Source organism: Canis lupus, chromosome 29 (genome assembly GCF_003254725.2).
Source record: "Canis lupus dingo isolate Sandy chromosome 29, ASM325472v2, whole genome shotgun sequence".
In the NCBI taxonomy this organism is placed as follows: Eukaryota; Metazoa; Chordata; class Mammalia; order Carnivora; family Canidae; genus Canis; species Canis lupus.
In genome coordinates, this window is record NC_064271.1 from 35,374,533 (window position 1) to 35,400,581 (window position 26,049).

General features: G+C 37.0%; 3 long non-coding RNA genes across 3 annotated transcripts in view; 1 reads left to right on the top strand and 2 right to left on the bottom strand.

The window, feature by feature from the left end:
* The window catches only part of LOC112650751 (uncharacterized), a 31,724-nt gene extending 24,123 nt beyond the window's left edge, over positions 1-7,601 (bottom strand). The window contains exon 1 of the long non-coding RNA XR_003130413.2: positions 7,104-7,601. This is a non-coding gene — a long non-coding RNA (uncharacterized LOC112650751). The remainder of the gene's footprint in view (positions 1-7,103) is intronic.
* LOC112650750 (uncharacterized) overlaps positions 1-25,786 on the bottom strand; it is a 103,555-nt gene extending 77,769 nt beyond the window's left edge. The window contains exons 1-2 of the long non-coding RNA XR_007407198.1: positions 25,544-25,786; positions 10,195-10,499 (exon numbers count right to left, since the gene is read on the bottom strand). This is a non-coding gene — a long non-coding RNA (uncharacterized LOC112650750). The remainder of the gene's footprint in view (positions 1-10,194; positions 10,500-25,543) is intronic.
* On the top strand, positions 7,765-10,307 carry LOC112650752 (uncharacterized). The gene is made up of 3 exons (XR_003130414.3): positions 7,765-7,954; positions 9,131-9,265; positions 10,174-10,307. It is a non-coding gene; the product is annotated as an uncharacterized LOC112650752 (long non-coding RNA).
* Positions 25,787-26,049: the final 263 nt, after the last annotated feature.

Consider the following 26,049-nt stretch of genomic DNA (forward strand, 5'->3'; position numbering starts at 1 on the left):
AATAGTTCACTTGAACAGAATTTATGTGCCAGACATATCTCATTTAATCCTAACATCAATCCTATGTATTAGAGACTGTAATGATTTTTACAGATATGGAAAGCGAGCTCTAGAGTTGACATGCTAAGGTCACACAGATTAATATGTAATACGAGTAGAATTTAGGCCGAGGCAGTGAGCAGTCTAACAATAAAACTCACGCTCATCTCTTGTGTTCTACACAGCTGCCCAGAAATGTCAGCAGCAGGGTTGAAAAGAACTGCACAGATTTAAGAGATATCTGGAAGCTGAAACTCCAGGACACAATGATGGATTAGTCATGGATAGTGAGGAGGTGATATCAGTTAAAGTAAGAAGGAGATATCAAGGATGATGTCCAAGGTCTGATTTACACAAGTGGTTGGATGATGGTGCCATTCACTGAAATAGGGAACATCAAAAGTGGATCAGACTATTTTTGCTGGACACTAAAGTGGTAAGAACAGATTTGAATCACTAATAATTGTTATAATAGGGAAAAGAGTCCAGTATGAACTCAGCTCAACCTCAATGTCTACGGAGGTGACTAAGAGTTTTAAAGGGAGAAGGAGGGAATAGGGAGCCAGGTAAGGGATGGCACCGTACAGTCAATGAAGTGAATAAGTAGAAAAAGTGGAATGGAGGAGATGAAATAAGGAGAAACATAGCTATCAATCTGTACTCCCAATTTCTGACAAAGGGCTCCTGAAACCCTTGTAAGTTCCTAAGCAATGAGTATAGGAGCATCTTTTGTTCTAATGAGGTGACACTGGGTGGGTTCCTGAATGAAGGCTGGTCAGCAGCAAGACCAAGCCATAATTAGAAGTTTGAAATTTTTAACCCTATACCTCCACCCACTGTATTCTCTGGAGAGGGAAAAGGGAAGAGAAGTAGAGTTAATAAGTAATCAGGTCTACATGAGGAAGCCTCCATAAAATCCCGTAATATGGAATTTGGAGGATTTCCAGGTTGATGATCACATCCATGAATGAGGAGGGTGACAGACCCCAACTCTATGGAACAGAAGCTCCTGTGTTTACAACATCCCAGTCCTCACCCTATGTATCCCTTCATCTGGCTGTTCATTTATATCTTTTACTGTACCCCTTAATGAACTAATAAGCATACTGTTTCCCTGAGTTCTATGAGTGGCTCTACCAAATAATTGAATCTGAAGGGAACTAGGCCATAGGAGCCTCCAATTCATAGTCAAGTCAGACAGAAGCTGTGAGTAACCTGGGTACCTACTACTTGCAACTGGAATCTGAAATGAGGAGCAGTCTTGTGGGACTGAGCTCTTAACTTGTGGAATTCAACACTATCTTCAGGTAGGTAGATAGTGTCAGAATTGAATTAAATTGTAGGACACCCAACTAGTGTCACAGAGAATTGCTTGGTGTAGAAAAACCCACAACATTTGGTGAGCAGAAATGCCAGAAGTGTTGTGAGTGTGTGAGTAAAGGAGAAACATGGGAGAAACCTAGGGTTTTGTTTTGTTTGTTTTGCTTTGTTTCTTTTGTTTTCATAAAACAGGCTTTGGTCCACATGAAATCCATCTGGATTTGTTAGCTGGTACTAGTCAAAGTTAGGCCCCTACCCTCCTACAGAGTCTGGAAAAAGGGACCTAACTTCAAGTATTGGCTGGAACAAACAGTAAATTCTTTTCATAGGAAGACACTTTAAGTGGGTAAAGGGTCATAGGCTTTGAACTGTTAGAAATCATGTTCGTGTTTTGTTTGCTTTTTTATAGACCAAGGTTGAAGCCTAGTGGAGAATCAAGCTCAGAGAAGCCTGGCTAGAAATTAATCAAGAAGAGAGTCTTTGTCAAGAGTGTTGAGAGGACTATGAATTGAATACTGAAAATGTTGAATTTTTTTTTTTTTTTTTTTTTTTTTTTTTTACAAACTAAGTTCTTTTTGTTTATTTATGATAGTCCCACAGAGAGAGAGAGAGAGGCAGAGACATAGGCAGAGGAGAGAAGCAGGCTCCATGCATCGGGAGCCCGACGTGGGATTTGATCCCGGGTCTCCAGGATCGCGCCCTGGGCCAAAGGCAGGTGCTAAACCGCTGCGCCACCCAGGGATCCCGAAAATGTTGAATTTGAGGAACTTTGAGACATCCAATAGAAATATCAAATAGGAGGTTCAACAGTCTAGAGATTAGACCTTGTTTGAAGATGTACACCTGTAAGCTGTCAGTATATGGAAGATAATGAAAGTCATATCATAGCTGAATTTACTAGGATATGTTGTTTTTCCCCATGCCTAGGAAACTCACTCTATGGGCCCCTAGGTGGCTCAGTGGTTGAGCATCTGCCTTTGGCTCAGGTCGTGATCCCGGGGTCCTGGAATTGAGTCCTGCATCAGGCTCTGCACAAGGAGGCTGCTTCTCCCTCTGCCTATGTCTCTCCCTCTCTCTGTGTGCCTCTCATGAATAAATAAATAAAACCTTTAAAAAAAATCACTCTATGGGCCCATTTTTTCACACCCCAAGATGAAGATTTAGGCAGATCCCATAGCTTTTCTATCAGTTATGAATAATAGAAAGTCACTCAGAAGTTTTAAGAAACGAATCCAATATAATGATTTAAACTCCAAAATCTCTAACTAAGGCCTGCCAGAGCAAAGGATATAGGTGATGTCGTTTTCCTCAGCCCACTTTCTCTTTGTTAGTGACTGTTGCTTTGATTCCTCCTGGAGAGAACCCAGAGGATTAGTGAGAAAAGAACACACGGCTGAAGTAGCTGACATAGTTGGAATGTGGCATCTGTACCCGCAATGGAAACCTATATATCGTACTGATTACTCAATAACTCCACTAAAATGTCTAGTAGACATTTCAAACTCAATGTCTAATATTAAAATTGATTTTCCCTCACCCTCAAAACCTGATCTTCTCAGAATCTTCCTTCATAAGCAAATGACAACTCCCTTCTGTCAGTTGTCTGGGCCAAATATCTTAGAGTCCTCCTTTTCTCTCATAATCCATTTTCAGATCATTAGCATATCCTGTCACTTATCTCCAAAATATAACCGATTCTCATTATTGACAGTACTTACGTTCTGTAAACTCACTGCAAACATCAAATTAGCTAATACTAAATCACTGCTCCTCAGAGAAATACAGGGTTATGTCCCTGTGTGCATTTTGGTCACATTTTCATCAACCAATCAATTTATAACCTTGTTTCATATATGTTTCTGTTTAAACACTTATTTAATATAAATCATTTATCCATTAACATAGACCTCAGGGCCAGCAGCACTGGAAGTCATGCCTGAACAAACCTTATCTAACACACATATTTTTTCTGTATGGCACATCACAGCCTTCTTGTGCTTAGGAGCCCTAGGCAGCACTTGAGCATGCTTGGGATAATTTTAAAGCAAAATAACCAACAAAAGTCACAAAAATGCAAAAGATGTGCCATTACATATAACATGAAAAGGACACTTTTTTATAATATGAGAGATGAAACTAAAAGGCAGAGAGTGCCATTTTGTTGGAACTCAGCTGGTAACATGCACACAAGACAACTCAAATTTTTTGCTACCCTGTGCCCAGGCATGTCCGTGAATGCCCACAAAATAAAGCACTGTGAGTATTTATATGGGGGGGGGGGTTACAAACAAATTTTAGTGAGAAGGCAAAATTGCAAAGCTGGAATAAATACAGATTATATATCCAGAATCTGACCACTTCTTCACGACCATCACCACTACCACCCCTGTCCATACCACAATCATCTCTTCATTTGTAGTAGACTCCTTACCTGCCTCCCAGCATCTACTCTTTCTCCAATAGTCTAGCATCCACAAAATTTGAATTTTTAAATTCAAATCAAGATCATGTCACCCCGATGCCCCAAACCCTCTAGTGTCTTCCAATCTCTTTTGATATGAAATCCAAAGTCCTGGCCATTGCTTCCCCAGGTGCAGAATAATCTGGCCCCCTTCAATTTTAGTGGTCTCATCTCCCATCACTCTCTCCCTTCCCAAACCTCCATTCTGGTTAAGCATGCTCCCATCTCAGGGCCTTTATGCTTGTTTTCTGCTTATAAGGCTCTTTCCATGGCTAGTCATCTAACTTCCTTGGGATTTCTGTTCAAATACCTCCTAATCAGAAATAAGGCTTCCTCAGCTACCCCTATAATAGCACCTCTATTACTTTCTATCCCCCTTACCTACTTTATTTTTCTTGAGTGTACTTACCACCACATGACATATTATATGTATTTTTATTCTTGTTCTCTCTTTTTTCACTGCTGTCTCTCCAGTATCTAGAACACCTTGTACCATATAAGTACACAATAAATATTTATCAAAGGAATGAAGAGTCACTGATTTTCTCACATGAGATGCCTAAATAGGTATCTATTGTGGTAAAGTATTCCCTGGTTGGGACTGGAACTCTTCTTCTGTCTTTCAAATCTTGTGGCGGAATCTAGCTGGCACTATGCTGGCAAGGAAGAAAGCAGTCGTTAGGCTTTGTCCTGGAGCATTTAGAATTTCAAGATTGAACTGAGAATCAGTAACAATATCAGGTAAAGTCTACTCTTGTATATCCAATGTCCATTCCCAGTCTTTGGATCATTGTTACCTTCCAAACAATAATAATAGTGAAGACACACTTCCAACTAACATAAATACAATTATTCTTATACTAACAAAGGCACACTCAACCTTTCTCCCAAAAAAAGAAAGAAAGTCCCATAAATTATTGTATTGATGTCTGGATAATGTTCATTTATTTTCTAACTTAGGAATCTTCCTTTGATAAATGACTTAATGTAAGTAATGAATAAGAATGTTAATCCCAAACAATACAAATTATATGAAATAGCAGAGAAAGGGGAGGAGAGTAAAACAATTAATATATTCAAGCATATACACAATAAAGCAAGAAAAAAAATATATATATAGTTATGATAGCCCTTGTTTCTGAAACCGGTCACAAGGTCATAATAAGTCAACTTTGCTTTACTAAATTCCATTTTCTTTTGCCCTTATCCAGCACCTAAACCAGTCATTGGAAGACAGTTCTCCATGGATCTCTCAAGTTTCTGCCTATCTTGCAAGCAGGAATGTCATTTCAAGGATAGAAGCATAGGGAGGAGTAAGTTTATTTATTCTCCAGTATGATAAAGACAATGCATCCCAGTGGGGCAAAGGTCGGCCAGGCTTACTACGCATTATAAAGGATTGGGTTTCTGAGGCTCAGAGTCCTTCTCTATGATTCCACCCACTGTATGTATACACATCACCTGGTCATTTTGCATCTTCATGTGGGAATTGATGCTTGAGGACTAGCACAAATGCTGACCCTCACCTATTATTATTGTGGTGACTAATAGTCTTTTTGCATGACCTGACAGTCTGTCTCTTGCCAGCATCCAAACTGTAACAGGCTAACTTGTCTGGCAATAAAGTCTCAGCTTCTGCCTAACTCTTGACATTTATGATTCTATATGTGGTGACCCAAACTTTTATTCTTGAAGGGCCTGAGCCATGTGTGGTCCTACTTTTGGGGGTAGCTATAGTTAGTCTTCCACTAAATTTTATCACTGGATATGGAAGTATTAAAAGGCATTCCAAAAAAAAAAAAAAAAGAAAGAAAAAATTCAAGGTTCCCAACATATTCCTCCCTGTCTCCATTAAGAAGGAACACCCTATTTCTCCTTGGTAAACAAGATCAATCACATCTCTTTATTAACACCTTTATACATTTCTTGGTTCAAAGTTTTCTGCTTATAAGGCTCTTTATTTATTTATTTATTTTTTTTTTTAATTTATTCATGATAGGCACACAGTGAGAGAGAGAGAGAGGCAGAGACACAGGCAGAGACACAGGCAGAGGGAGAAGCAGGCTCCATGCACCGGGAGCCCAACGTGGGACTCGATCCTGGGTCTCCAGGATCATGCCCTGGGCCAAAGGCAGGCGCTAAACTGCTGCGCCACCCAGGGATCCCCTATAAGGCTCTTTTTATGACTAGCCTTCTAATTTTCTTGAGATACCTGTTCAAATATCTCCTTATCAGAAATATGTCTTCCTCAGCTACCCTATAGGAACCCAAAGTGGCCAAGTAATAGTTTCAACTTCCAATTCAATGGAAGCTATTGAATCCCATGGTAGAGGCATTGTTCCTTTGATGATTAAGGCCCCTAAGCCAGCAAAGCATCAGATAGGAAACAAAATTTTATAAGTGATCACTAAGGGTAACATTTGGAGGAGCTAAACCTACTTACACCACTTGGTTCTAGGACCCAGTTTAAAGAAAAAAATCACCAGCCATTGGTTGTAGCTCAGGGCATATATAACATCATGTAGGACATCACCTCAGCTTCATAAAAGGCTTTGATCTAGCCAGCACCGTGATTAAGCCTTTCACAGATCATTTTACCTTTCTAGTCTTTAGTAGATTATTCCACCATTTTATTAGGCCAACTGTTTTTGGATGATGTAATACATGGAGACAATAATGAATCCATAGGTATAAGCCTAGTCGTCATTCCTTTGCTGTTCTTTAGTCAGTAGGAATACTATGTGGAAAAGCAAAGTGGTGAACAAAACATTAGATGATGGTAATGGTAAAAGTTTGTGTGTGGGAAAGACAAATTCATATCTAAAGTAAATATCTATGACCACTGGGGAGTAGTATCATATTGAAGGCTCAGTATTGTTCTCTGCTATTGGCAGGCCGATCACTCAACAGTAGTGGCAGTAAGATTAGGCTTGGCAAGAGAAAGTCTACACTGTTGAGCCCTTGTATAGCCTACATCCCTGACCTGTAACCATTTTTCACAGACAATTATTGAGCAAGCCCAGGGTTGGCTGGAGAGAAGAGCTAAATGATACCTATAAAGTTGCTCTACTCGTCCATCTGGTTATTCACAGTCTTCTATGCAGTAGATCCCTATGATCATGAGACACAAAAATCCACACTGTGGCCATTCTAAAGTGGATAGTCTTCACATACCTCTTCCCCAGATTTTCTAGTCAATAGTTCTTCAATTGTATGCCTTTGAAGACCCTGATTATTTGGCCAAAACTTCAGCTACTAGGAATGATATAGTATGTATCTATACCTCAGGCCATCTTTTCTTCTAGGTGAAGGGAAACACAGATGAATGTCTGAACTTCTTCTAGGAGAATTTTCTTTACCCACTGTCCTTCAGGGTCATCTCTGAGTGGGACTAGAATAGCATTATTCATGCCTATGATGTCATAGGGTTTGAAGAAAAAGTGGCAATGCCACAGTACAAAGTATCACCTGGGTACGACTCACATGTTCAAGCAACTTAACTTATACCTTAGCTTCTGCTGAAGTTCAATGTCATTGGTGACATATTACAGCTGTGTAGGCCTGAATTTATAGCTCAATAATTAGATAATATTCATTTCACAATTAGATAGTATCCAGGTGTTCCAAAACTCTGTTGCCCTTCATTACATTCTCCTGAGGATCATTACCTGCATCCCTACCTATCATAGCTACTTCAAGTACCATTGGATCTATTATCTTATAAGGCCCAGGTGGTAGATGCATGTATTTGCCACACTGGCTTGCAGAGCCTTCTTTTGCTTTGGGTATAAATCAAAGCTGGGAGCTTTACTGGTTACAAGAAATAGATTGGTGCAAAATTTTCCAACATATTCCAATGTACTATATGTTAACCTAGAATCCAATGATTCTACATTATGTCACAATCAGAATGGAAATATGAATTCTTAATTCCAAGACTTTTTCTAACCTCTGGTATGGTACCAATAGTGTATATTCTCATCAGAACAACCTAGATAAATCTCTGGCTGCAGAAAGCACTACTGCTTTACCTCCTATGAGAGCACCAAAAGAGCTTGAAATCTTGTTGTCGATCTTTTGAGAAATTACAGAATATTGCTAAAGTTTCAAGCAGAATACACACAGAGTAAAATGGTATAGTTTACTTCCTGTTTCTCTCTGAGGCACTCTAAGGTTAATTTGTATTGAAGCACCCTACAACTGAGTCATTTGTTTCCTGCTCTTAAATTAGAAATGACAAGAAGTCTTAATGCAGAAACCATTTTGAGATAATTATGTCTTGATTATAAGTATTTAAGTTTTCATATGCATGTAGGATTCATCAGAGATTCCAATAAATACTTCAATGCCTGAAGTCTATTATTCTGGATCTAATATGATTCTGGGATAACTGGTTCAAGATGGCAGCATTAATGAGCCAATTGTGTAACACCAGGACACTATAACTTTTCTTTCATTGTGCAAATTCATTTGAATTCTCACATATAATGTCCTTATCTTGGAAATTCAGACTTAATGTCCTTCCTCAAGAAAGCTGAAGACTGTCAGTACTCCATGGTCTTAGGTTGTTAAATAAATCATTGAATCCATTCCTTAGCACTTCCCTTTGACTCAAAAAAGAGAATAGGTCATCTTCATTTATCACTAAATAAGTAACCAAAAACAATATGTCCCATAATTAGACCAGTGATGTGGAATGAGGCATTGGCGATGTCCGGGTGGTTTCCAAAAAAAATGTCAACAATCAGAAGAAGCTTTCTGAGAAGTGACACTGAAATATGACATCTTCTTTTGTATATCAGAGAATTGAGGTCTTTTTTTTTTTTTAAGGATATCTACAGGCAGTGGTTATTTTCATCCCAACCTATTACCTACTGATTACGTAGTAATGAATACTGATCAGCTTAGTAAGCAGAGAAAGAATTTTCTAAATTAAATCACTCTGACTAGCTGAATCATATTTTGGGTGGGACATCAATCACAATTTGACCTTCTCCAACAGTGCTGTTTATAGACTATAGCCAACTCTCAAATAAGCATATAAAATAACTCATTCTTAAATTGTCTCATATCAGTGAAGTATGAGCAATGTGTTTCTGCAGAGAGGGTAAATTTTAAAGAACTAATGATGGATTATTGAGTTATAGTATCTATCTTTACAAATGAGAAAGATAACTCACAAAGGTCTTTGCCATTAAGATAAATGCTATAATAATTCATTTCATATAGATTATTGAACCTAATATTCCATTGCATTCTTCATTCTTTAAAATTAATTTCCATTGAAAAATTTTCCATTTATGCACCAAGACAACAACCACTGTACATAAGAGGAAAGCATGCTAATGAAGCAAATCTGAACTGAGAAGAAAAATACTCTGAAGCTACTCCTAATGCTTTGCCCTCCGATGTATGAAACTGGCATGACTTAAATTAACAAAAGAGGTCAGTCATTGTGGAGCAGATGTCCTTGCCCCTACAAAATTGAAAGTAATGAAATTATATTTTAAGCACCTATTTTACTCATGAATTTCTATAGGTTTATTTCAAATAGATTGAGTGGCCTAAAACATAAAGCTTATCCTTTGGCAACTACATTAATAAAAGCATAAAGAGGAAGAAATTTCTGAGTGGCTTCCTCAACCAACATTGTATACAATAAGATTTTGAAATCAGAATTATTTCGTAATGTATTTTAAAGTAGTTATTACTAAATAAACATTAATTCAAAAGAAGTTATCTCCCAAACAGTGCACTCAGTTCAGATTTCAATAAGGGTCTTATATTCATTATTATCCCCTTTTTTGTGTGAATCCAGTATCTAAGAGAGAAAATCATCATTTTTAGTGTTTAAGTTTTTAAGATAAAAAGATAAATCTTAGAACAATATCCTAAGATTGCATTCAATTATTTATAATATGAGACCACCATATCTTAAGAAAATCTCATCAAAGCTCCTTAAGACCTTAAGAGTATTTAGTAACTCAACCCTCCTGGGGAGAGCACCTAAAATATAGCTTTCTCATACTCAGACATAAGCTCTATTCTATAAAATATAACATTATAGCAAGTTTCCAAATGTGGCAGAAACTGAAATAGGCCCCCAAATTTATGTTTAATCAGAAATTGTATTATAGTAGGAAGCCAATTTAAGTATTACCTAAATGTAACAGCTAGTTTATATATATATATATATATATATATATATATATATATATATATATATATTAGATATTTATTAGAAGATGCTATTTTTGGAACATAAGTCAACTACTTTCTGTTTAATGACATTTGACTTCACCCCCTCATCACTCTTGCATTTTTCCTATATTTGTCCACTTGATATTTTGTAGGATGTTCATATCATCACTCACTGTTTCCATTGGTCTGAAATTTGGGTGAGGCTTGGCTGCAGAGCTTTGGCTCAGGACCCTCGTGAGTTATTTCAGAAGGAAGATCTTGAAAGCATCTTCATCACTTGTCTGGCACCTGAATTGGGAAGCCTTGAACAGCTGGGACTCCTTGGATATATCCTTATCTTTATGTAGTTTCTCCATGTGGTCACTCCACTATGGCACCTTTAGGATAGCCGAGCTTCTTACATGCCAATTCAGGGCTCCCACAGGATAGGTCTCCAGAGAAAGCAGATGGAAGCCAAAATATACTCCCAAAATGCTCACTTTGAAAACAAGAAATAGTATAACTTGGTTAAATAGAAAGATTCCTGGATTACATTACCATACTTTTAAATGCTTTTAAAATATTTCTAAAATGTATTGGTAAACTTAACTTTTGCACCTTTTTAAGTTCATCTTCATAACATAATAGATAATTAAGGTCTCTGTGACCTCTAAAGAATATGATTACATACATCAGTTCTTGCTAAAAATAATTGTAGATGAAGATACAGAGTTAAAGACTGAACCAAATGCATACTCCACAACAAATGTTTAATATCTTTTAAAAATAATTTCACCATCTGAACTTATTTTTTCTTCTACTTGCCTACTTCCAAAAATAAAGTAGCTGTCCAAAAAATGCATTAGACTGAGAAGTTGGTGAAGGGATTCTAATTGCATTTGAACAATCATTCTGTGAAAGCCACAGCACCTGTGTTGTTACATTATTTCACTTAATCTTCAGGAGAACATTTAGTGATAGGAATCATTTTTACAAGTTTACAAAAAGGAAAAGGAAGGTTTAGAAAGTTTAGTTAACTTGCCTAGGTCCACAGGCAATAAATGAAAGTAGTTCTCTTTCCTGACTTGTTATTTCTAGTACATAAGGTTGCTTCAAATTCTAGTTACCTGGATCCTAGGTATTGGAAAGTTTTCAACAATATGAAAATATTATTTGCAACTGAACCTTGTAAGTTGTTTCAATAATCACATTTATTCTTTAAACATCACTTATTGAGTGGCTTCTACTAACTGTGTATCAGGTACCATGCTAGGCACAATTAACACAACAGTGGACAATAATCTCTGCTCTCATGAAATTTAAATTTAGATTGAGTGAAAAACAGAAAAGTAGAAAGACAAAATACTCACATACTATAATAACTGCTGTCAAGCAAACAAACAAAAAGACAAAATAGAGACTAACAATGGAAGAGCCACATTTTACAAGGTGGTCAGGAATTAGCCAGGGGGTTGAGGTCCCAAATGTGCTGGAACACTAGCAACACAGGTTAATGGGAAAGGTAAGGGACAGAGTTGAGACTCAATTAGTCAAAAAAAAAAAAAAAAAAAAAAACAGATGGGCAACCTGCTTGATAGCCATACTACTGAGAAGGGAAATCAGTTGAGATGCATCTTTATGCTTGGAATTTAAAAATCCAGAAAAATTGTCTTAAGGGAAAATGAGAGGGATGAAGATCTAAAATCCCCAAACAGACATGATCTAAAATCGCCAAAACAGACTAAACAGTCATTAACATAGGTTATTGTCAAGGTAGAACTTTAGCCCTAAAGGTAAGATAAGGGTCAAGTGAGGCAACCATGCAGAAACTATACAGGTTGGATCCAAGGTGGGCGGGGCGGGGGGGGGCGGTCAAAGAAGGATGGGATACATAGTTAATGGGCACAATACTCTAGGACTGTCCGTGAGTGAAATGGCCTTAGGAGAGGGAGGGCCTTTCAGAACCCAATAAATAAGATCAAGTTGGCATATCTGTAATTGTAATAAACCTTTTTAGGACGTAGCTGAGGCCATTGATGTCACCAGACTCCACTCTCAGAGTTAGATTTGATTAGTCCAGAGTGAGTGGGGCCCCACAAGGAGCAATTTCTCAAAAAACTTGTTACTTTGAGTTAATAATAGATTAATAGTTATAAGAAATAGGATCCCGTGTCCATTTTACTTAGCTTTTCTCAGTAATATCTTGCAAAACAAAAGCACAATATTATGACAGGGTATTAAGGTCAAGATCTAGAACATTTCCATCATCTCAAGATACAAAATTTTCCCATGATGTCACCCTCTATAGGCACGCCTACTTCTCTTTCACTTTCACCTCATGTACTCATAATCTTTTTTTTTATTTCAAAATATTATAAAAAAGAATCGTAAGTATGTCACTCTTTGGGGTTTGCTTTTGTTCACTCAGCATAATTCTCCAGCGATTCTTTGAAGTTATAGCATGTATCAAAAATATGCTCCTTTTTTATTGCTTCGTAGTATTCCATGGCATTGATGTACCACAGTTTACTTAACCATTCATCCATGAAAGAACGTCTGAGTTTTTCCTGATCTGGGGTATTATGAATAGAGCTGCTATCACCATTTATGTAAAGCTGTTCTATGATCTTGGGATAAATGCTTAGGAGTATAATTGCTGGGTCATATGGTAGCTACATGTTTAGTTTTTTAAGAAACTGCCAAACTACCTTCCACAGTGACTATACCATTTTGCATCCCCCCCATTAGTGTATATAGTGACCAAGTTCCCCTAATCTCTTCAGCATTTGGTGGGTTGGAAGCCAATACCCACCTGTGACATTTGGATGCCACAGGTCCATTCCAGGTGAGGGTTCCTTAACACTAATAAATCTATTTTCATTTATCATCATTGAAATCTGGATATGCAGATTTGTTATGCAGTCATGTTAATTATACTGTTTTAGAATATTCTAATAAAATTAGAATAACAAATAAGCCAAATATGGTTTTTAATTTACTATTAGCAATCTGTCATTCTTTCATCATCTTGCCATTCTGTAGAAATGAATAGTTAGAAAAATATGTTAAATCTGTCATTTTCTCTACCTTATGCATTCTTACGGGGCCTAAAGCAACAAACTTCTTAAGTATATGACACACATCAGAATGTCATGTCTAAAATTCAGCACAAAGATTTTAAGGTCACGAAGGGTAGAAACTAGAAAAAAAAAAAAAGATTGTCATTTAAAAACTGCTAAATTCCTATCTCATAAAGTAAAATACTTTTATTTTCCTTTGAGAAACACTTTCTTCATCCTGAGGAAACCACCTAATAGGCTCCTAAGTCACTCAAAGTAAAAAGCAAGTATCTGCCCATTTTTCCTGGGGAACAAGTAAAACAACCAATAATCTGAAAGCAGATGTTTCACAGAGTGGATCTAAGTGTTCTGTTTGTCAACATGAATTGTACTGAGTGGACGTCCTAAGCCCTGAACCTGAAGTGTTCGTTGCTTTTTAGTGGGGGGCAGTGAGAATGTTTCTGAGTGGATTGAGTGAAGAAAAGAAATTCTTTTTTCTCTGGGCCTCAGGATACTTGAGTTATTGCCAGGGTGAGAGAGGGAAGTGGGGACTGGGAAGTGTGCGGATTTCTGCACTGGTCACTGAGGTCTGAAGGCTGTGGCAGGCTGTGTTTGGAAATGCTTAGCCTTGTAAGTGAACGTAAGGCTAACAGAAAATTTTCCAAAGTTAGCTTATGGCCACAACTTCTTAATGGAGAATTAAGGGGAGATCCTGTTTCAAGACTGTGAGAATAGTAAAGAGAAAGGGAACTGTCATAACAGCCCAATGAAGAAGTCAAGCAGATTATTGCAGGAAAATTGCAGTCAAGCAGGAAATTTGCTTTTCAGTACATGAAATGCAGAGTGTGGGGAGCCTCCCAGATATAACTAAAGGGTACAATGAGGAGAGCCTAACCCCTGGGGCCTAGGACTCCTCTGGTTCCACTCTGAAGTGATCTGCGTTTTTAACAAGCTCTCTGGGATGATTTTAGTGCAAACAGCATTGGAACCTCATTTCACTGGAAGTCAAAAAGCAGTGGTTCTCATGCTTCAGGGTGCTAAGAAGCTCCTGAAGCTTGCTAAAAAGGCAAATCCCAGGGTTCCAGTCCAGAGGGTCTGATTTATTATGTCTCCCATCTTAAAAAGCTTTCAGATAATGTTGATGCAGGCAATCCAAGACAACACTTGAAGAAACATTACCTGAAAAGTTAAAGCGCTTTTATCAGGTATTAATGAGAGAGCTGCAAAAAAAAAAAAAAAAAAAAAAAGGCATTTGTACATAAAGTAAGACAATACATTTTAGTTCTTTGATTTACATTTTTGGCTAAGAGCTATTAGAGCAATGAGGACCCACAGTCTCATTTTGGAATAATTGCTTTTAGTGTGGGCTCTAGAAGCAATTATCTTAACAAATTCTTCTTAAATATCAACAAAATATGTTGTTCTATATTTTTAAAATCAACAATTTTATTTATTAAAAAATGTGTGTTGAATGTCTACTATGCATGAAAAATAAAGAATTATATAAAACAAAAATTTATTAAAAAATGTGTGTTGAATGTCTACTATGCATGAAAAATAAAGAATTATATAAAACAAAAAGTTAATTTACATGAATGAACTTGTTTCAGCTACTTCACAATCTATGGGTTTTTAGGATGAATAAACATAGTTATTGGATATTTTTATATATGAAAAATGTTTGATTCCATGGGGCTCAGAAAGAAATATTTTCTTAAATAATGATTATGCACATAATTCCTTCTCTTGTCTATTGCAACTGAATTTTAAGTTCTTTATTTATACATTTCTATAATTCTTTTCTCCTATTTGTTATTTTATTGACTGCCTAATTACTTTCAGATATTATAATTTGTAGATGTTTATACTGGATTTTTAAATTCAATAACATTGCATAATGTTAAAAAATTATGCAGTTTATTTTCATATTTATTTACTTAGCTAAGCTAAATTATTTTCAATGAGGAAAAAAAGCATACTTGTTAGATTGGGATATTTGATTCTCTGCTAGAATATATAAATCTTCCGAGTACTAAGAGCTAGTTTTTAAAAATTTAATCTCAAAATGTCAACACATAGGGAAAATTTCAGATGACTTTGAGTCCATTTCTTATTATAGCAGTAAAAGTATTTTGAGGAACAATTAGCTTTTCATCTTAGAGTTCACAATTACAATCAATATTATAAAAAATATTTCTGAAATATGCCTCTCTGTTTTGACTTCAAGTAAGATGTTCATTTATGAGCTTTTATAGGATTTGGTAAGTTCTCAGCTGCTAATACTAGACTAACATTTAAAAGGAACATTTAAACGTTTTTATATAAGTAGTTCACAAAATTGCTTAATATATGCTCTAAGGATTTATTTAACTTTAATTAATTGCTTTATAAATTGTAAAATTCTGTCTAAATCATGATAGTAATTACTGATCAGATTATAGGAGTCCTATTGAACTGCAAGGGAAAGGGGACATATTAAGGCTAAAATCTGGTATCTGAACAGTCATGGTGGAACTAAATAAAAAGACAAGGTAGGTCATTCAAACTGTTGCTGAAAGAGAGAAAAGGTATGGAAGAGCATAATTAGTGGAAAGTAGAGTTTAGGGTGTGAGAAGTAACCTGTTAGCAAAACAGTTAAGAGTCACATTGATACAAATCTGTAGGAAGTTTTTCTTTTTTTTTTTTTTTTTAATTTATTTTTTATTGGTGTTCAATTGTAGGAAGTTTTTCCAAGAATCATTTGTCTTTTCAAATATCTTCACCTGCAAAATTAATGGAGAATTAAGGGGAATTTCAAAATGTTCCATTATCAAAAGTGTTATCAGAAATTCTTAGCTTTCCTTTTGGAGTTCTCTAAATTTTGTGTTTGGTTTGGGTTCAATAGACTCAATGGAATATAAGAAGAAACAGGTACATGTTATTTATAAGCAACAGTTTGTTATTATTTCATCTCTTTATTATATTAAAAGCCTGACAGTGAGACTTTACATTCAGTGCCTGGGGCATCATAGTTTCTAAAAGTTTAGTAGAAACCTAACAGTTTTATAAAATTCTAAATATAAGTCAGAGCATTAACTGTGTAAGAGTGTTGTGTTTGGTGTTTTGTGGCATTTCTCTTGAATGTTCTTGCTGGATTCTAGTTTCACTCAGGCAGTAAAAACTATTGTGAAGAGTCAAAACGTAGAAATAAAATTGTTGATAAAACCCATACCACATGGGTTGAAAATATGAAACTATGGACCATCCAAGTAGTAAAAAATCCATGATCAAAAAATTTAGAAATTCTTCAAAGTCTCAAAGTCAATTATGATTGAAGTCAATATGACTAGGATCTTTGTATCTATCTCTATCCTATTTTACTGAAAACACTATAGATTCATCCTCAAAAAAATAAATTATGGAATGAATAAACAAAATGCAAATTTCTGCCTTTTGGGTATAGATCAGTCGCACAAGTCCCATTTTTGTTCCTACCTGAAAACAGTGGCATCACCAGCCATCTCTTTTTTAAACCGCATATAACACTTCCACTCTAACATTCCATGACTAACTCTTCTGGTTCCTCTCCATTTCACTGCCTTCATCATGAGGTAGACACCACTAGTGCTAGGGCTAAGTGCTAGGGCTAAGTGCTAGGGCTAAGTGCTAAGTCTAAGTGCTAGGAACAGATTCACCATCTATTCTCCTCTTCTTTTCTAACACTGATTTTATATGGGAGGTACATGTGCTAGGTTCGAAGTGCCTACTCTCTGTCTTCCATGTGACTAGGGGTGAACATCTTTGTCTGTTCTGGCCAATGAGTTATTAAGCTGAAGTCAACTGAGTGAGTCTTACAAACACCGTTGTTTTGATCAAAGTGCTAAAACCACATCTTGCCTTTCATTCTCCCCCTTATCTTCTTACCTGGGACTTGGATGCAGTGCCTAAATGTAGAATGGCCATCTTTTGAACAAAAGGACCAAAGCCTTGTGCAAAGGATTTCAGAGCAAGAAGCATATGGAACCCAGAAACTCGATGACTATCTTAAACAGCTGCAAGAGTTCTGGACTGTCTACCTATGGACTTCTTGCCACATCAGAAAAATAAAACTGCTATTGGCTTAAAAACTATAACAGGTTTCTTTTATGTTGAATCAAATGTAACACTAATCAATACAAACAGGAAATAGCAACTCCTCTCCTCACATTAACATATGTATAAATATTTACACTAAAATTACTTTTTAATCTTACATCAATAAGTCTTTTAAAACAAAGGAAGAAATACACATACAGCAAAATAATTAAATATACACAAATTGTTCAAGGATTTTGTTTTGTTGATTTTTGTTGTTTGTTGGTTTTTATTTTTTGATTTTTTTCTTCTTGGCCAAACAATGTTTAATATTACATGTAATGAAAACAAAATCCTACTTACGGTGCTTTTTAAAAAATAGTTGCTGATACTTTGACACTTTTCTCCAAAGTTAGAGTCTACGTGCCTAGGAGTAGACTTGCTTGTAACCAACAGAATTCAGCAGTATTGACTCTGTGTGATTTCCCAAGCTAGTTCAGCAAGGGCTATGCCGCCTCAACCTTATTTGTTTGAAGGGTTGTATTTAGATCTCTGAGCCACTCTCTAAGAAATCCAGCTGTTCTAAGGACATCCTTCTTTAAAGATGCCAGTAGAGAGGTGCTCTTACAGAGTTCTAATCTTCAAATTCTTCTGGCTCCTAAACCAACCACAGGAATGAGCAGGACTTAGCCTCGTCAATTGAGTCTTTCCTGCCCTTTGAGTCTTTTCAGCAGAGATCAGATATCATGGAACAGAGACATGTTCATCATGGAAGCTATACTCATATAGACCTGTTCAAAGTATTGACCTATAGAATTTGTTAGCAAAACAAAATAGTTGCTTTACACTGTTAAGTTTTGGGGTGATTTGTTTTGTGGAAATAGTGGCTACAATACTGGAGAAAGCTTCCCCACACACACACACACACAGATTCAGATATATGTGAGAAGTTTTTCAGAATGAATACACATGGTAATAACAGAAATGGTATCCAAGAGAATTGCAATAATAATGCAAACAATATTTTACATTTATATTGTGCCTTTGAGTCCATAGCATTCAAGACCCATTACAAACTTTATTCCCTAACAGCAAAATACATAGAAACCCTGTTGTGTGTCTTGGAAATTCACATGGAAGAAAGTGAGTTCGAATAATCAGAAACAAAAATCTAAAATCATCAGATAGCACTGAACTTTCAAAATGCATTCAAACTTTTAGTTTGGCAAATAATACCCTTTGCCAGGACACCTGATGCTTGTACTCCTCTTACCTCCTCCCATTATAAAAACAGCAGCAGCATTTTCATCATGATCACCTTTATCTCAATTCTTCAACTCAAATACTAAAAATTCAGATGGTGAAATGCCATAATTTCTATATTACATAATATATTTCTTTCATATTCCATATTTAATGATGTTTCATTTCACCTTTTCCCTTTTTGTATTGTAAACTTAGCAAAGGCAGAGCAAATGTTAGGAAAACTTGATCTATCTCTATGATTCCTACACTTAGCTAGACTAGAAGCATCCCATTTTGAAATTATAATTTTATTGTTTGAATTTTATTGTTTCATTCTTCCTATTGAGAGGTTAAAGCATCCTGTCTAAAAATCTTATTCTCTGAAAGATTTTCCTTTGCTTTTTATTTTTATAACAACAACAGCATTTCTACAAGATGCTTGCAAATGACTTTGTGTATTTTGGTCTATAATTATTTTTCTCTTCTTCATAGTCTGTCCAAAGAGGCATGCAGATATAGATGGGGTGATGAAAACAAAATGTCATGGAAACCAGACTCACTGACAGTCAGCCAAGAGTTTCCCTTAATACTTCTCTTGAAACAAAGTTGAAAATTATGAACTTTTTCTCAAGTCCTGACATTGTCTCCCTCAAAAGAATTCAACTTAGGTCTTTCCAAGGGTTTTGTTTACTGTCATAGACAGACAGCTTATATCCTTCTTGAGGCCTAAATTGCTCAGATTACTGTCAAAAATCACTCAATCCAGTACTTTGTTTGGATATACCTGTCCTAAAATTGTGATACTGATCTCCACAAGCTTTGTACTGAAAATGGAAATGGGATTCTCTTTGCGCTCTTTAAAAAGGTACAAATTTCTAAAATCTGAATATAGATTTTAAAGTTATTAAATGATAGTAAAAAATTTACAAGAATCTGGCAAACTTATTTATGTTAGCTACCATACAGGTATTATAGGGTTTTGTGGGTTTTGTTTTCAGTTTCCACCATAGTAGTTTATAGATTTGTAAAGGGACACAAATAGTGTCAGTCTCAATGTGTTAGATCACCATTTGAGGTTTCAGATTTCCTTATCAATGGTACAATTTTAAACTTGTATGTTTATTTCTTAATGTATTTTAATAACTGCTTAGTCACTACCTATTTTGTACGGTCTTACATGTTCTGACTCTAATACCTTTAAAGGGCTTTGCCTTCTCCATATATCAGTGAGAACTTTTAAATATTTCCTCAAAGAGAATTAAAATTTCACAAACATAATTTATATGGAACTGATTCTTTTTGAGTTAAATGGGATTTTTTTATTCCATGGTTTGTATCTAAAGTGATTTCCAAAGTATCAAATGTCTTGTGCTTTGCACTGTTGTTGTTGGCTCCCTATTAAGTTCATCTGTTGGCATGACTAAAATTCAGAAAACATAACAAAGTATATTGTTATATTTCATGAGTTGATATTTTCCAAAAGTAAGTGCTAAGTAATTAGGGAGTGGACAAACATTTGGAAGATTATTCAATTTTCTAACAGATTTGTTTTAACAGTTGTGGTAGTCAGGACTCTTGAGATCTGGGTGCTGTGTAATGGAAACATGTGTTTATTAAGTTTCTGTTGAGTGTCTTCCAGCGCTTCATAAGGAAAGGTGTGCTGCTTTAATTGAGACAGCGCCTAAAACAACACGATAACATTTTCTTACAATAAATGCCCTGAGTGCCAAATATACTTAAAGAATTTCCAGATTCTGCCAAGAAAATCTAATCAAAAACCTAACACTAACAAGTCCATGCATTATTAGAAAATTAAAATGGTTACTGAAGCCTGGATTTGTAAACTTTTTCAGGTATTCTACTCAAGTCCTTAATTCACTCACCCCCACTCACCAGGATCCCACATTTTTATTCATGCAACTTGTCCCTATATAGTGTAAGATTAGTTGCATTGAATTATGTCTATACATATACACTGTCTGTTCGTTCCAGTAAGATGTGAAGTTATCAAGGGCAGGGATATTTTTTTTTTTTTATCCCTGTAACTCATCAACTAACAGAGTGTGAAAAAAAGACTGTAACTCACCAACTAACAGAGTGTGAAAAAAAGAGAGCACAAATAATTTGGAAATGGAATGGAGTGGGGTGAAGTGTATTAAAGTCTGACACTGAGAGGTATGATAAAGTAGTTTGTATGGAAGTTTACTATTGTCATGACCACCGATGTGGTCATGTCCCCAAAACACATGCTAGAAAGAGTTTCTTAATGCTTTGCTTCATCAAAAATTACAAAAATAGCTAAATTGAAAGATAATTGAAAACACAATTGTTTCCGGCACATTTTGTATTGTTGGGACATTTGAATTTTGCAAATGTAATCAGCAATATGAAAAGGACAACACTGACTACTTTCCAGAGTAGCAGTACTTGCTTCCACACTGCTATTCAGGGATTTCTTCTTTAAAAAGATGTATTGTGGGTCAGCTTGATAATCAGAGTGAAAATAATATATACATGGGGCTAATCAGACTAATAAATGTGCTTCTTTAGTAAACTAAGTTAGACATCTGCAATTGTTCCAGTAAATGCCTAGCCAGGGAGATTATGTCAATGCACATTTCAGAGCTTGAAAGCATAATTCCAAATACAAATGCTGGCCATGACATATAGTCAATGGGATCTTACCAGAGGGTCAGCAGAACTTAGAAAATATAGGTTTCAGGTGAACTCAGACTTATGTGTCTCACTCAGACTGAAGAAAGAAGTGCAAGTACTTTGCTGACACATTCAAGTATGTGGCTGAAATTTTACCAGTTATTATGCTATTTAGTTCATTCCAATAAAATGAAGTCTAGGCAATGTGACAACAGTTCATGTTACCTAATATTAATTTTCAACAAGAGAAAAGTTAATGTATGAGTGTTTCCAGGCCTCCTCCTTATTCAACTAGCAAAAAAAAAAAAAAAAAAAAGAAAAGAAAGAAAGAAAAGATTTCTGGAATGATCGATTTGATCACGTTTGCTCTCCACCCCTTTTCTCCTGAGATCAACCCTCTCTGGCTTTGACTGCAAAACTGGATTGAAGCAAGGAGGAGCAGAAGGAGACTAGGTTTAAGAGTTTGGGGTGGGGAGATTTTCTCAGAGAATGTGGGATGTGAGGCATGGCAGCTTTTGTACACAAGGGAAATAAGGAGGAAAGAATGGTTTTTCTTTTTCAGTGTTACTACCATCTGCTTGCTCTTCCCCATCCTGGTCTTTCGCAGTTTTTCAAAATCAAGTAAAGAACTGAAAGTTTAGAGCACTGCGAAGCCCACCTTTCAAGGATTACGTGGCATAACAATCAAGCCCAGAGGGTTTACAATATTCAGGATTCAGCAACATTCCTCAGGATACAGCAGATGCCGCCAGACTTCTGAAGAGGCAGCATTACATAATGGAAAGAAATCCATGATATAGGGTCAAATAACTTAAGTTTGATACCTGGCTCTCCCACATACTATTAAATAATATTGAGCATGTTGTTCTCCTCCTCTGGTAATAATACTGACGAGGCAGGACTGTATACGTGGTACGTACCCAGGTGGTTGCTGTAAATACATGTTCACTCTAATCACCAAGTATTAATTATTGATAAAAATACTCATACTATTTTCTCACTGAATCTTTTGTCAAATACTGAAAATAATTTGTTCTTCAGGAGTATAATTAATACTCTACTATTAAGCATTTGCTGCTTATAAAGCCCTTTCCACAATTTTTTTTTCTGTAACCCCTCCCACAGCCCTGTTAGGTATGCTGCTGCTGTATTAATAGCCCAACATATGGACAAACTGAGGCTCAAATAAGTAAAGGGGTTTGTACAAAGCCAGCCAGCAAGCAATAGAATTAAGGCCTGAATCCAGATCATCTGGACCTAATCTCTATGCTATTTCAGCTGTAACTCCATTGCTGCAATAAGGCTCCATCATGTAAAATGCTATAAAGATAGACCTAAGTTCTTGAGAAGAGGCCGATCCACAGCGTGGGAATTGACGCTGAAGATATTCATATCAATGAAGAGCCCCACTTCAAGAAACTGTTGACACAATCACTGTCATATTTCCTAAGTGGAAAGGTAGTAGTGTCACTCCACATGTACAAAAGAAATATGCAGCTTCACAAGACAGGAGTTTTTGCTTTAAGGAAGTGAGTATCAGTGACTTCATTACTACCTATATGCCTAACCCAAGCCCCTCTACCTCTTCTGATAAATCAGTTCATGCAGGAAGCTTTCCCTAATTCTTAGCTGCACCCCAGGCTGAGTTAGAGGACCCTCCCCTGGCTCCTCACAGCAATTTTTGGGCACACCTCCTTCATCGTTCCTACATGCACCGAAACTGAAGCCCAGGGATGGACTTTTTGTCTTCTTTACTATAGTGTTCCTACAACCAGAAACTAGTCATTAAACAAACAAACAAAAAAGGAGTTCAATAAAAATACGTACAATAAATGAATGGTGTCTTTGAGTGCTTTTGAATCATTCAATGTCTAGGTCACGAGTACACACACGCCTTGAGAACAGACGTTCCACTGTATCTGTACACTCAAGGCCTGGTATAGATTCTGCTACATACGAACATTTCAAACAGATTTTTTAAAGATTTTATTCATTTATTCATGAGACACACAGAGAGGGGCAGAGACATAGGCAAAGGGAGAAGCAGGCTCCCTGCAGGGTGCCTGATGCGGACTGATTCCAGGACCCCAGGATCTACGACCTGAGCCAAAGGCAGACGCTCAACCCTTGAGCCACACAAGCATCCCCAGGTTTGTTAAATAATACCTACTTAGCACTAGGAATGAAGTCCTTCACGAATATTCAATTTCTGCTCATGCTCTAGGAGGTGGGTGCCACTATCCTGCCCATTTTGCAAATGAGGAAACCCAGGCACAGAACACATTCAGGTGACTGCATAAAGTCACACAGCTGGGAAGTGGCAGGGCCAGAACTACAATCTCAGTGGTGTGGCTCACAGTCCCTGATCTTAAATACATAAGATGAACTACCCAAAAAAAAAAAAAAAGAAATATACCACAGTAATACACTCAGTAATAGGGGACCGTAGTTGTGCTAGACACACAGAGAAGGAAGTGATTCATTTGGCTCCAGGATGGTGGAAGCCTTCATAATACAGGTAACATTTGAGTTCATCATCGAAGGACAAAGTTCACCAGGCAGCAAAAGTAAGTATTTAGCACTGCAGTACATATCACTTATTCCAAACAACATTATTATCTATTTGAAATCTAGAGTTTTCAACACCCAAGAAACAAACAATCCAGTCAAGAAAGGGGCAGAAGACATGAACAAACATTTTTCCAAAGAAGACCTACCCATGACCAACAAGCACAAGAAAAAATGCTCCACATCACTTGTCATTAGGGAAATACAAATCAAACCACAATGAGATGAGAATGACTAAAATGAATAAGACAGGAGACAACAAACGTTGGGGAGGATGTGGAACAAGGGTAACCCTCTTGCACTGTTGGTGGGAATGTGAACTGGTGCAGCCACTCTGGAAAACAGTGTGGAGGTTCCTCAAGAAGTGAAAAATAGAGCTACTCTATGACCCAGGAATTACACTACTGGGTATTTACCCCAAAGATACAGATGTAGTGAAACGCTGGGACACCTGCACCCAATGTTCATAGCAGCAATGTCCACAATAGCCGAACTGTGGAAGGAGCCACGATGTCCTTCGACAGACGAATGGATAAAGAAGATGTGTATATAATATATACAGTGGGATATTACTCAGCCATCAGAAGAAATGAGTACCCACCATATACCTCAATGTGGATGGAAGGGGAGGGTACTATGTTGAATGAAATAAGTCAATTGGAGAAAGACAATTATCATACACTTTCAGTCATATGTGGAATATAAGAAATAGTGAAAGGGACCATAAGGGAAGGGGGAAACTGAGGGGTGAAAAACTAGAAAGGGAGACAAACCATGAGAGACTCCTAACTCTGGGAAACAAAGGGTTGCAGAAGGGGAGGTGGGTGGGGAGAAGGGGTTACTGGGTGATGGGCACTGAGGAGAGCACTTGATGTGATGAACACTGGGTATTATACTATATGTTAGCAAATTGAATTTAAATAATTTTAAAAAAAAGAAATCTAGAGTTTCAACAGTGTTTTTATTTAGCATCAATACTAACTTCACGTACTAGTTTTTAATTCCTTGGGAACATCTACTAGGAAGCAGACCTCACAATTTTTTTCTGTTTTGATAAAGACGACTTATTGGGAAATGCAGGCCTTTATCCTTATGAAGTAGATTATTTTTGCTGATGCTCATGAAACAAACTAGAACAGAGCTGAAAAATATGAAGCAATTTTTCTTCTCCATTACATAAGAGTCGCTCTGGCTTTCAACTCTGTAGAGCTTGACACCGCAAACCGATCGCGCCAGGAACCAACCACCCACCAATCCATCTTAGCAGGTTCATGTCTGGTTTTGCCAAACTTCCATTTGAGACCACATCCAGACCTCAAAGGAGTCAAGCGAAGAATGATAGGGAATGGGGTGATAGGAAATGTGGCCTGAGTTGTCCAGAGGGTGCGACAGGAAACTGGGAGTCACAGGGATGATGTGGAGGTGAGCTAATGCCACTGCAGCAACATTAAGGATCAAGTTCCCCCTGAATGATCCTACCAGAGATTAGACTGGCTCGAGCTGATTCGGCCCCTGCACCCCTTTGGCACGTGAAGACAAACAAGGCTTAGCTCACAAGCGCACAGCTGCTAAGCTTGCAAGAGAGCCAAGAAACAAATGTGAGAAACATCTGCAAGCATGTCACTCAAAAGAGACTTTGGGATAAGTTCACTCTTAACTGTGTGAAAGTTGGGATGAAATGGACCAACACATTTTGTGATTTTGCCCAGTTTCCTAATCGTGTGAGGAGGAACCAGCATGCACAGCTCCAAATCTCTGAAACTCGAGTTCTTTTCCACTCCACACTGGATCACTGGGTTGAATGTTTTTGACAAGGAAATTTCAAACCAAATCTCCGTGAAACAAAGCTATTTCATCTCAGCTTGATATCCTAAAAGAGACATTTTCTCCCGTATTGTACTACACAGCGTCTGTCTATAATCCCTTAGAGCGGAGTAAGAACACACATCTACCCGCTAATTACCTGCAGCACAGTGACTACAACCCCGGCACAGGACAGGCTGACCCACAATTCTGCAAGCACAGGTGAGGGGGAGGAATTTTACTGGCACAGCTGCAGAAGACACCAATGGTTCTGGCGGACGTCCTCAGTACAGTTCACCGGGAAGGACAGGAAATAGCCCTGGAGGACCTAGATGTCTAGCAGTCAAAATGATGCTAAAGCATCAGGTGAACATCAGCCCTCTTGGTGCAATTAAATATTACTCTATTTGGTAAAATACGGTAATTCTGAAAAAAAAAAAAAAAGGAAGTCCAATTAAATAAGCAAATTAGCAGGGCTTTCAAGATAAGCCCTGATCAGGGCAAGAAGTTCTACCTTTTGGACTCATGTGTACAGTGTCGGACATCAGAGTTTTCACCCTTTAAATGCTCCAGGCCCAAATGGAGCTCCTAAGAACTCACAATTAACTTTTTAAAAGATCAGACACATGTGAACTTTGAGTTTTGATTCCACAAAGAATATAAATG